This window comes from Alosa pseudoharengus, unplaced genomic scaffold (genome assembly GCF_046254945.1).
Source record: "Alosa pseudoharengus isolate Yale_2024_CS ecotype anadromous, Long Island Sound unplaced genomic scaffold, YU_APseudo_1.1 YU_APseudo_1.1_scf_9, whole genome shotgun sequence".
Taxonomy (NCBI): domain Eukaryota; kingdom Metazoa; phylum Chordata; class Actinopteri; order Clupeiformes; family Clupeidae; genus Alosa; species Alosa pseudoharengus.
This window is the reverse complement of record NW_027468881.1, coordinates 5,386,619-5,396,750: the sequence shown is the minus strand read 5'-3', so window position 1 is coordinate 5,396,750 and position 10,132 is coordinate 5,386,619. Positions and strand designations below refer to the sequence as shown.

The 10,132-nt window shown below is 41.6% G+C and overlaps 1 long non-coding RNA gene across 1 annotated transcript; it reads left to right on the top strand.

The window, feature by feature from the left end:
- The first annotated feature begins 3,881 nt into the window (after nucleotides 1–3,881).
- LOC143114238 (uncharacterized) lies at nucleotides 3,882–6,847 on the top strand. Its single transcript, XR_012984874.1, has 5 exons — nucleotides 3,882–4,215; nucleotides 4,541–4,636; nucleotides 4,802–4,917; nucleotides 5,741–5,784; nucleotides 5,875–6,847. It is a non-coding gene; the product is annotated as an uncharacterized LOC143114238 (long non-coding RNA).
- Nucleotides 6,848–10,132: the final 3,285 nt, after the last annotated feature.

Below are 10,132 nucleotides of genomic sequence, written 5' to 3'. Positions count from 1 at the left end.
CAATCAATGTAAATAAAAAAAAGTAAAAATAAAAAATCAGGTTGTCACATTAATACCATCCAATCAGTTAAGCCAATTAGAAGCCAATTATTATGACATTATCAATAATTTCTTATTTAAAATGTGCAAAACTGTAAATGTCCTTGTTTGAGGTAATATTTCACAGGTCAGAGAACATAGACAAATTTAAAGTCAGTCCAGCAAAGGAAAATAAACTCTCTACTGAAGCAGAGGGGCTTGACCATGCAAAGGTACCACAGACAGACAGAGACAGAGATGTTGTGCTTTACAGATAGTTAGATAGATGTCATCACAGTGTTTCACAGAAAGTATTTTACAGTATTTTGAAAATACAAAAATACACAACACTGAAGTATTTTGATACAAAATACGAAGGCATTTTCATTATCTCAATAAAATACAAATTACAAAATAGTATTTTGTATTTGAAATACGTATTTTAAATACATGTATTAGAAATACTGCCCATCCCTGCCCGCTTTGTATGGGACCGGGGAACATAGGACCCCTTTTTAAAACCCTAACCATAACCCCTAACCCTAACCCTAACCCTAACTCTAATCCTAATCCTAACCCTAACCCCGAGCAGGGAACATAAGACCCAGGGAACATAGGGATGACCCCCCTTTTCAGTGGCTTAAATGTCAGAGAATGCACAAAATAAAAAAAAAACAGTTATCTATCTGACATTGCATCCTGAATTTGATTTGTAATATAGGCTAATGGGAAAAGGTAGAAGTGACTTTATGTCTGAAAGGGGTAACCTATTACAGTTTTTTTCAATCGCAACAAGCGCTTACCCATACTTCAGATACTTTTTCTAAACTCTTAACACAGACGCACACCTACAAAACACAATAGGCCAAATGGATAATTTTCTTCTCAAAAGCACATTTAGTTAAATATATACTAACTCTTCATTTCAAAACAGAACATATCTTTCTCTGCACACAAAAATCGCCAAAATCGCCACGATTTTATGCAGAATCGCGGAACGACTGTCCCTTTCACATAGACCGAGGCGGAACGGCGGGACAAAGTGTCTCGCCAAATTTACTACCAAGCCCCCTAGACATTTTGCCGAGTTTTTTCGTTCCGGCACCAGTGTGAATGGGTCAAGGCGGAAAGGGGAATCTGGGCGGGCATTTCAATGCTATATCCAGCCCACCACAGGAGATTGCAAATAAATCTAACTGATCAAAAGCAGCAATAGCAGAGACAGCACATTATGTCAATCTATAAATTCATAAAGTCTCCAGTCATTCAATGCCTGCTAGAGTTGACTGTAGCTTGGAATGCAATCAGTTGCCATAATAGGCTATCCTAAAATCCAGCGAAAAAACAAAGCATGAACTCATGAGCGTCTGTCTGCCCTATATGTATATCCTCTGATTGTAATGCTTACAGATATCTAGGCGATATTTGTAACATTTGTTTTGTATTTGTCCTGTTATAAAATCATGTAGACCTATTGAACAGTTTAAACACATTATGAACCCCAAAGTTGGAGACATGCATAAATACATTGCTGCAAATTTAAAACCGGATTACTCTGGAATGGCTAACTGTACAGGGGAATGCTTTACACCTTTGTATATACACACGCATACACACACACACATACACACGCACACACACATACACACACACACACACACATACACACACACACACACACACACACACACATAGACATGCATACAGACACACACACGGCCACAGGAACAGTTTGAAAAACACACACCTCAGAGAGAAGATTTTGAAGCTATGTTCTGCATATAGCCAGCAACTCATCAATTCATTCATTTACAATTTCAATTTAATTGTACTTATAGAGCGGCAAAACATTACACATGTCTCATGGCGCTTTACAGAGTGTTAGACAATCAAAGAAAAGAAAAGAAAAGAAAAGAAAAGGCCCATGGGTAACAGGGGCGAGGAAAAACTCCCTAGAATTGGAGATGCATATAGGAAGAAACCTCGAGCAGATCCACGACTCAAGGGCCTGACCCATCTGCCTAGGGTCAGATACAGGACAGTAAGGTCTGTATACATGACAAATGCATATGTTAGTCAGGTGTAGAGAATAGGACATGGTGTTTAAAGCCACCTGAGGTCAAAGTTACAAGGTGGGAGGTTGGGATGATTACATATCCGGTATGATAATGCATTAATCATAATTTAGTGTCAGAAAGGAAATGGAATTGTCCAGGGGATTAGGAGTTGTCAAAGGGCATGTGGTGGGTCGGCAGTACGGGCCAGGAATCTGGGCAGAGTTGTCATATGCAGGTGGTGGGTCGCGGCTGTACAGGCCAGGAATCCAGGTAGGGGGACAGTAATAGGCGATGATAGGGTAGTCATAGGGATGGGACTTCAGGTGAGATGAGTGAGAAAAGGGCCAAGCACAGGGATGGCTGATGACTGGTGATGATATACCTCACAAGTGAGGTAAGGGGGAAGAAAGAGAGATGTAGAGTGGGTTAGTATTACTGAAAATCAAAATGGTTAATGTCAATAAGTAATCAGTGGTACTATATATCGTGGTACTATATATTTACTCAGGGAGTCAGGCAATCAGGAGTCATCATGCCTGTCACACTTCCTGTACTTAAACCCAGCTTTGGTCTGTAAATACAGTGTCAGTGTCAATGTGTGTGTGTGTGTGTGTGTGTGTGTGTGTCTGTGTCTGTGAGTGGTGTGTGTGTGTGGTGTGTGTGTGTGTTTGTGTGGTGTGTGGGGTGTCTGGTGTGTATGTGTGTCTGTGAGTGGTGTGTGTGTGTGGTGTGTGTGTGTGTCTGTGAGTGGTGTGTGTGTGTGTGTGTGTGTGAGTGGTGTGTGTGTGTGTGTGTCTGTGAGTGGTGTGTGTGTAGTTTGTCACTTTGTCTTCATCCTTTCTGTCTTGAGGCCTCTGGCTGCTCTGTTGAAGTAAGTGTGATTCAACTAGAGCAGTTTTTAGCTTTCTGGGAACTCCTATCATTTCCTGTGACTTTCAATGAGGAAGTTGTTGGGCTTGTTAGTGTGTGTGTGTGTGTGTGTGTGTGTGTGTGTTTGTGTGGTGTGTGGGGTGTGTGGTGTGTATGTGTGTCTGTGAGTGGTGTGGGGTGTGTGGTGTGTATGTGTGTCTGTGAGTGGTGTGTGTGTGTGGTGTGTGTGTGTGTCTGTGAGTGGTGTGTGTGTGTGTGTGTGTGTGAGTGGTGTGTGTGTGTGTGTGTCTGTGAGTGGTGTGTGTGTAGTTTGTCACTTTGTCTTCATCCTTTCTGTCTTGAGGCCTCTGGCTGCTCTGTTGAAGTAAGTGTGGCATAAACGAAATAGTATATGTGAAATACATAGAATAATTTGTTCATGTGTGACAAATACAGACATATTTATTATACATTAAATTTCATAAATGCCAAACATACAGACTAATATATTATAAATATACATACTCACATAATACAGTTCTGTTACAATCCTTTATTGAAAAAACAGGGAGGTGTGATCATTCTACTCAGACACATTGGCATTACCAGAGATGAGTGTGTGTGTGTGTATCAGTGTGTAAAAGCTCTTCATGTTATTTACATTAGTGATCTTTACAGGAGCTGTGTGTGGGGGGCGTTCACTACGCACCTGCCCTCATGCTAGCTGTGTGTGTGTGTGTGTGTGTGGGGGGGGGGGGGCGTTCACTACGCACCGGTCCTCATGCTAGCTGTGTGTGGGGGACGTTCACTACGCACCTGCCCTCATGAGAGTCTGTCCGACATGATGTGCTGTTTTCACTGCCTTTCAGGGAAGCTACACTTCCATATTTATTTATGGGAATTGAAAAAGGAAGATGACTAACACACTAAATATTTTTTTCTGCTTGTGAAGGTTTCAGCTGCGTGACCATGCAGAAGGAGGGCTCTTTTTCACGCGGTTTTGTAGGACAAAGTCTGGAGGTAATCTGTCTGTATCCAACAGCAAACTACAAGTCCACACCCAAGTACTTCTGCCGTGCTCCGTGTTGGCACAAGGATGTGCTAATTAAATCAGTGGCGACAAACGTCAGTGTTTCAAACGGAAGATACTCTCTGAATGACAACACGTCTGGTCTGTACTTCACCATCAGTATCAGGGATCTGACCACACAGGATTCTGGGCCGTACTACTGTGGGTTTGACCATGTGGGCATAGACAGATAAACTGCAGTGCTGCTGCACGTTGTTAATGGTAAGAGCAGCTGGACTACCAGGGCCTGTGACTAACTAACCTGTGAACCCAATAAGCCCACAGCCAAATGGCTTTCAGAATGATCCACAGGAGCAGCTATTTAGTCTGCGTTGGGATCAACATCCAAATTACAGCTCCTGAGGCAACATGTTGATTACCACAGATACAGTAAACAGACAGTGGACTGAGAAGTTTTTTTTTTTTTTTTGCTGAATTTGCTGGCAAAATTGTATTGAATTAGAATTTGCAGAACATAGCATTATCTTACATCTGTCCAAATCCATAATTTAAAACTATTCTGATTTGACATGTTTATTTCCTGCAGCTTCAGCATCAGAGTTTTCTGTTTCCACTCCTGAACCACGAGCCCATCCACAGGACAACACAACCAACAACAGAAACAGACCTCAACACTCTACAGGTACACATACACACACACACACACACACACACACACACACACAGTGTGTAAATACTGTTGTTGACATGTTTTTTGTGTTTGTTTGTGTCTGTGTGTGTGTATGTATGTGTAAATGCTGTTGTTAATATGTTAATATTGTGTGTGTGTATGTGTGTGTGTGTGTAGGAACTGTTGTTATCTCCGTGGTGTGTGGGGTGTGTCTATCTTTGCTGGTGTCCTGTGTGTTGCTGTCTCTGGTGATTCTCTACACAGGAAGAGAACTGCTGCTGGTAAAACACAAGGTGAGACATTTAGAGTTAGCCATTCCACCCTAACATATAATAAATACTGCTCACCAGCCGTGTAACCGGGAGGCTACCCTGCTACTGCTAGCGTACTTGCTGGTTTTCCTCTAGCTCTTGCTGGTCTTTGCTGGTGTAGCTGATTGGGCCAGCAGGTGGACATGCTGGCATGAGCATCTAAGGAAGCTAGTCATGCTCATGCTGGTGTGATTATCCTGTCATGTGGGATACAGCTGGTGTAAGATGGTCATGCTGGTGAGCATGCCAAGCTTGACATTGTTGGTGTAAAATGGTCATGCTGGTTTGCTAGAATGACCAATATAAGCTGGCATGTCCAGTTAAACCAGCAATGTAAGACCAGCAACACCAGCTAAAATGAGCAGCTTGAGATGGTACGACCAGCAAAACCAGCTGAATTACCATTGTAAGCTGGGTAAATCAGCTGAAGGTATGTTTTCGCAACAGCTATGTTTTCTGCTCAACCCTCATAGGGTGGTCAAACAAGCTGATTAACAAGCTGGTCAACCAGTAAACCACCTTAAGCTGGTCAGGCTGTTTTGTACAGCAGGATACACTGGGCACGTAACTGAAACGTTCCGTTTGCGTTGCTTGTGCGGTAACAATTAGCTTCCAATGTAATAGATGGAACTGGCTACAGCAGATGTGATAGCGGCGTGTATGTTAGAAGAAAATAGACCAGACTTCTAAAACTATTTTAATATACAGAGCCCTTCAGTTACGGACCCGGCTACGGCCCTGGTGTAATAATTATAACATCTTGATAAATTCACCTTTTCGTAAAATTTGTCATTCTGCATTTCAGATGAGTCATTTGATCCAGTGACACCTGAGTCTCCAGCTTCTCAGGTAGGTAAAAGCATACCTCTTTCATTACAGACACACACACACACACACACACAGAATCATTAACAGCTCTAATGGTCATTCCCCCTCCAGGCTGTAGATGGCGATGGCGATGTGCACTTATATGCTGGGGTATGTGACCCTGACCCTGGGCAGCACTCAGTACAGGACGCAGAGTTAACAGAACTCTACTTCCTGCTGCAGCCCCCAGACTCGCCTGCGGGGGGGCAGGACGAGCTCTACTCTCTGGTGGCCCCCTCACTGACCAGACAGCACCCCCTAAAGGATCTGCCCCTCACTGACCAGACAGCGCCCCCAACAGGGTCTGCCCCTCACTGACCAGACAGTGCCCACAGAGTTGCCCATGACCTCTGACCTGTGCTGGGGCTCCTGTCAGGCTCTGTGCTGTTTGTCCCTCTGGGGCTCCTGTCATGTATCAGGCCAGGCGCGCCTGCAGGTGTACGTCCGTACGCACTGTGCGTACCATCACTCAACAACGAGAGAAAATTTACCTTGTGTGTGTGTATATTCACACCATATTGGCCTACCATACCTTTCCAACTATGCACAGTATCCCATAGTTCCATGGCATCAGGCTATTTACAATTTTCTATTAAGTAAAGTTAGTGAACACTTATCAAAATTAACGCGCACACATGTTTGAGCAGGAGAGAATACGCACGCAGGCACGCATAGGCTACTTGTTTTCTTTTACTCGGCTTTCTATATGGTTATCAGCACACAATGTTGAGCTAATTCACTAACTCATTACTCATCATGGATATCACAAGTTTAAACAACGAAAACAGAAAGGATGGAGGCAGCAAAGCTAGAGGAGCTATTCAAGATGGGCAAGAACAAGGTTGGCTAAGCAATTGGTGTGCTTGTCAGAACGACTGCATTACAGCTGTTTAAAGCCAGACGTTACAGTAGCTATAACACAACTAAAGGAAGCTTTAGCCTGGATGTATAAAGTTGCCCAAATGAATAGGTAATTGTAGACGTTGTTGTTGCATTATTGCATGTGGATGTTGTTATGCTATGTATGCACGAACCTAAAGGAAAAATACTGTCCACGCGTGAGCGTTTTTTTTTTTTTCGGGGGGGGGGGGGATGGGTGTGCGTACCATAGCATTAATTCCTGCAGGCGCCCCTGTATCAGGCTCTGTGCTGTTTGTCCCTCTGGGGCTCCTGTAATGTATCAGGCTAAATGTCAATGTCCACACTCACAGACTCACAGACTTCGGGGGGCATTCCCTCACAGACTCTGGGTTAGTCTTGCAAACTTCAACCTCAGAGTTAATATGAGGAATTGTTCTGTCTTGAAAGCAATATCTCATCATAACCTTCAGGCAAAGCATATCCTGCACATCCTCATAGCCCGCAACCTTTCCTCACAACCTGAGCCAGGGTCTAGGGATGCACTGCACACAGCACTGTTTGATTCCAATGCAGGTAGATTATGAAAAGGTTCAATCTGAGAGAAATTGTGGAGTTCATTTCTTGGATTCTTATTTGTCATTAAACATCATCTGTGAGATTAAATAAATGTGTGATTTTTGAAAAGATATCAAGATGTTATCTGACATGAAACTAATAACCAAATCATTTTGCCGTTATGTAAATAAAGCAATTTTGATACTTTTTTATACACGCACGCACACAAAACGCTTTTGATTCCCAGGACTCTTCTTTAACCACTATAGCCTGGCAATATCTATACAAACTTTTGGAAAACTGCAATTACAATCGCAAATCCGGCATGGACATGTATTTTCTTTTCTTCGTTTACAAGGTTGCTGCACTTCTGAAACAATTTGATTAGAGTTAAATACACCAATTTAAGTTTACAGTTTTTCTCAATCGTTTTGATACCTGTGTCAACTCTGATCACATTCTCAAAACAGTTAACACCCGTGTCTGAACAAAAGCACCCTGGACAAAATGACACATTTTGCTTGCAAAAGGCTGTTACTCTCTCAAAAACACTTAAACATTAACTTAACACTTACAGTTTTTCTCAGTCGCTTTGGTGCTTTTTTCAGATCAGAATGAAAATTCTCATAACTATTAGTTCAACCTCCACAACATTTAGTCATTTGTGCACATCATAGTAGCAATTTCTCCTTCCTCTGAACAAATTGCAAATACTTTTGGACATGTATCAGTTGCTTTCATACAATTCTCTGCTGTTTTTTAACATTATCATTTGCTTATGTCATGTCAGTCAAAATGAACTATACTTATGAATGCTGAATAGTCGTTCCCAATAAAACTAATAGTCTTCATTTCATTGCTTGAGTCATTACATACAAAATTGTTGAACTAGTTATCAAATTCTGTCACAATGCTGTAGAATTGCAAAGAGCATACAGTAAAAATGTACGTATTCAGTGTCTTGTACTCACTTACTCACCTAACTACAGCAATGTGTAACTTTACTGTAGTTTTCAAATGGCTGTACAAGTAGTGTATAGTGCTGTCTTGAGCATGTTCAGGTAGTGTCACCGAGTTCTGACCTTTTTTTTCATTGGAAAACACTGAGAGATCTGTCATAATGAAAACATGACAAAGCCATTTGACTATCTTGTTCATAAACGATGGTGTCAAGACTTCTCATTTTGATGACACTGACAGTTTCATTGACATGAATACCTGCTTTTGAGGAATGGACTATCCATTTTAAACAAGTGACGTGCTTTTGCAGGTCATCCACTAGGTTTTGCAGTTTGCACTAATTGTTTTGAGAATTGCTGTGCAAATGTTAATAGTGATGTGAGAAAAGCACCAAAGCGACTGAGAAAAACTGTAACATGCAGCAAAAGCAAATCTTGCCTTCAAACAAACGTGTTGCCAATTCAAAAACACTCTTCAATCAATCATTACATTGAACTACAACTTGTCATTTTTCACGAAATAGACCTACAGTAAAAACCTTTTGTACTGTTTTCTCCACCAAATAGGCAATACAGTACTTTGTCTAAATGTGCATTAGATCCATACTTGCAAATAGCAACACAGAACAGACATCTCTTATGTATAATGAATGATTGCTGATTGAAGAATTGTGCAAAGGAGTTTCACTCAGGTGTATCAGAGATTCAGACTTATGCAAGGAATCTATACCACCTGTGAAAAGATGTTTTCCTTTTGTTTAGCATGGGAAAACCAATAGAGTTTGGGGCTTTTGAATGACACCTGTGTTAACTGTTTTGCAAAAGGGTGTGAGAAATGTGTGAACCCAATGCAAATGTGTGAACACATTCGCAAGAGATGACTTCTGCTGTGCAAAGAATGTAGTCATGAAGACCAAGTGGGTTCCAGTTTACTTAAGCAGGTAAAAGCAATCGAGAAAAACTGTAATTGTATTGCTAGCTATGCCCCTGCTGCAAAGTCGTAAGTCAGTGAACTCTTTCCAGGCCCACTCTCAATCTCAATTGTGAAGGTCTGGTGTCAACACGGCTGTGGCCACTAGGAAGCAGCAGAGCTATAGCCAATAAAAAGTGTGTCCATGCATTATGTGGGAATGTGCTCTCAACCTTCGCGGAGTGTGTATGTGTGTGTTTGTGTTTCTCTGAAACTATCCGGGTTTCTCTGAAACTCTGAGTGTTAACTATTTTGGGTCTTAAGACTCCACGAGGGGGACTATCAAGCCAAGTGGTCGGGCATTTTGGTCCTGAAAGGAAATATATGTGTGAGGCTACTTCAAGAATCTCCATAGAGTGCTGCCGTTCACTGGGTGATTGACTAGTATAATCATAAAGTTGTTTCTTATTTGTTTTAATTACTTTTTAAACACTTTTAAATTATTGCCCTTTTTATGTGTTTTAATTATTATTTTTTAAACACTTTTAAACTATTGCATTTTTATACTTGTGTGTTTTATGTTTTCTTTTTTATATGTTATATTCTTTAATTTTTAAACTATTCTTTGACTATCGCCCTTCTATGCTTTTATTAGCTATTCCTGTTTACTTGTATTTATGTAAAGCACTATGAATGACCTCTATGTTTGAAATGTGCTATATAAATAAAGTTGACTTGACTTTGTCTGCAGACTCCACTCTTAGCATCCCTGTAAGTATGTGTGTGTGTGTGTGTGTGTGCGCATGCGTGTGTGTGTGTGTGTGTGTGTGTGTCTGCGGACTACATTCTCAGCATCCCTGTAAGTGTGTGTGTGTGTGTGTGTGTGTGTGTGTGTGTGCGTACGTGCGTGTGTGTGTGTGTGCGCGTGTGTGTCTGCGGACACCACTCTCAGCATCCCTGTAAGTGTGTGTGTGTGCGTGTGTGTGTGTGTGTGTGTCTGCGGACTCCACTCTCAGCATCCCTGTAAATTTTGTGTGGGTGTTTT